The 2779-nt window shown below is 34.2% G+C and overlaps 1 non-coding gene across 1 annotated transcript; it reads left to right on the top strand.

Annotated features, from left to right (window-relative positions):
• The first annotated feature begins 1498 nt into the window (after positions 1-1498).
• LOC150097717 (U1 spliceosomal RNA) lies at positions 1499-1663 on the top strand. Its single transcript, XR_016549755.1, has one exon. It is a non-coding gene; the product is annotated as a U1 spliceosomal RNA (small nuclear RNA).
• Positions 1664-2779: the final 1116 nt, after the last annotated feature.

Raw genomic sequence — 2779 nt, 5'->3', positions numbered from 1 at the left:
GTCAAAAAATACTTGCAGGAGAAAAATTTAAGTAACAAATTCTTGCTCCTATTGGATAATGCTCCAGGGCATCCAGTTAACTTATCTGAAGATGTGGAGATTGAATATCTACCTAAAACAAAAAAAAAAACAACGGCCCTAATCCAGCCAGTGGAGCACGGTGCAATTAAGGCATATTATTTACGAAGAACCTTTCGAAAACTTATAAATGAAACCGATGGGGAATCGTCAAAGAGTTCTAGAAAAAAATTAAACATCAAAGCTGTGGACAACATTAGCGAATCATGGAATGAGTCGAAATCAACCACAATGAACCATGTGTGGAAAAAAATTTGGCCAGGATGCATTACAAGTAATGATTCTGAATTTGAACTCTTTCTGAAATTAGACAAAATATATTGAACCTAGCAAATGAACTTGGTTTTGAGGATGTGGAAGAACGTGATGTAATCGATTTGCTAGATGCTGATAGAGAACCACTTTCTAACGAAGAATTAATACAGTTAGAAACAAACCGTACATTTGAGGAACAACAAGAGCCAGTTGTTTGTCGACAATTAATCTCAAAGGATTTATCGAATGCGCTTACTCATTTCGAACAAGGAATAAACATCCTACTTCAAAACGATCCTAATGAAGAACGCAGCGCCAAAGTTTCTCGCGGCATTAACACAGTTATTAACTGCTACAAAGAATTGAAAAAAGGGACTCAATACAACAAACGTTGAACAAATTTTTTAAACCGGGTCCTCAGACAACAACAGATGGTGACACTAACGAAGTGATGGCGCGCAATTCATTATCAGACGGCTTCGAAAATTAAAAAAAAAAACCGTACATTTGTTATTTGTTTTATTTTATTAGTGTTATAGAATTATATTTTTGTTTTTATTAATAACTAATGTAAACGATATTTTAAATGACATAAAAAATGAATTTTCAACCAGAAATCCAATGATTTTCCACTTTTTTATAAAATTGGAACGGATCTTACGGCTTTATATGGAAATAAAATGATTCGTTATACAGCATTTCGCTTTGCGGCCGACGTTCCACGAACGTAGCGAGGTATGAGTTTACTAGGAATTAAAATATCCCCTTTGTACTACAGGAACGGGAAGTAATAAATATTACTAGAAAATTCGGCAGTGTATAACAGAAATTATTATAAAATTTTGTACATATAAGATTTTCTTTTATATCTACAAGAAAAGAACAAACTATATAAATACGTGATATAGAAACTACGGCTGGTCAAAACTCATTCAAACCGATGTATTCATGACTGCCTTCAAGGTTTTAGCCTATTTTCAATATTTCTTTAAATTCTATTAGCTTTTAGCTTAATAATTCGAACGGAAGTAATTTTATCTTAGCAGTTCTAAAAGAATTTCTTTATATATTAAAGCAAAGTTAAGAAATATAATGTAATGCAAAATACACCTTTTTATTATTACTATAATGTTTAAAGTTGAGCTTACTCGATAAACGACAAAGCATACTTACCTGGCGCTGGGGAGGCCTTGATCATTAAGGAGGCTCCCCCAGGGAGAGGCTGGCCCATAGCACACCTGGGCTGGCTGACACCTGCCACTTTCCCAAACTGGGATAGATGGAGCGTGGAATTTTTGGTAGTTGGGGACTGCGTTCGCGCTTTCCCCTATTATTACAATTAAAAATTAGTGAAGAAATTAACATAACATAATATTATTATAATTATTGCACTCGAAATGTGCACACCTCTGATGTGTGCTTTCAGAGAAAATGAACTACAAGGTAATGTTAAAAGCTAACTGGGGAGTTTTTTTGCGCTAGTCCTTTATAATACAATAACCCTACTCTGATATAAAGCATCTGGTAATTGCATTATCTTATCAATAAGGAGATCCAAATACATATGATCTGGTTTCCTGTATAAAGTCTCGAAAAAGCAAAGGTATCTACTTTTGTGACAAAGCATAAAGATTTTGTATATTTTTGCTTTCAAGAGGTCAATATACTGCTTACATTTCAGTTTGCTTGCTGAAATAAGCAGGCTATATAGGGAAATGAATATCAGACTACTGGGTAGAAAAGGGAGGGAATCCTTTTTTGAGTCACCTGGAGTAGCCGGTGGCATAGCTAGAGCTTTTGCCTCCTGGGGTGATCCCTGAGTTTTCCTCCCCTCTCAGTACACACCAAAAATACTACAAAAAAGTCAAAACGATGCAAAGGGAAATAAATTAAAACACTATAATCGTGTGGAGGTTTTTGTGGTTAAGAAGTTCAATCGAATTATTCCAGTTTTGTGACCACATGTTTATTAAAAGAAACTGTTTTTTAAAACTAAACAAGACTAAAAAACAAAACTGACAAGTTTCGTTAGTCTGACGACTTAACATCTTCAGGGGTAAAGATAACTAACAATTTAAAGTACAAACTACAAGAAATTACAAAAATTAGTTCACTTGTTGGTATTATGAACATCAAGAAAGTTCTTTAAAAAACCGAATAGCAGATCTATACAACCGTTAATGTATGTTAGCTGGAAATGATGCTATTTGATGTAACGGTCTATGGTTCACTTTCACTCTGTCCGAGGTCTGAACTGGGTAAATTTTTAATAAATGCTGACTAAACTTGATTTAAAATCAAACCCTGATTTTTCTTGCATTGTGTAGGAATTTTAGTCATTTTGCTGCCTTTTGAATTTTTTTGTGAAACAGTTTTTATCAATGTAGGACATGTTTGTTCTGTCCCAGAGTACATCATGACTAGTAGAAGCTGTGTAAAATGCCAA

Source organism: Typopeltis vanoorti, chromosome 17 (genome assembly GCF_054136105.1).
Source record: "Typopeltis vanoorti isolate ZY-2024b chromosome 17, IOZ_Tvanoo_1.0, whole genome shotgun sequence".
Taxonomy (NCBI): Eukaryota; Metazoa; Arthropoda; class Arachnida; order Uropygi; family Thelyphonidae; genus Typopeltis; species Typopeltis vanoorti.
This window is presented reverse-complemented; position numbering and strand designations above follow the sequence as displayed.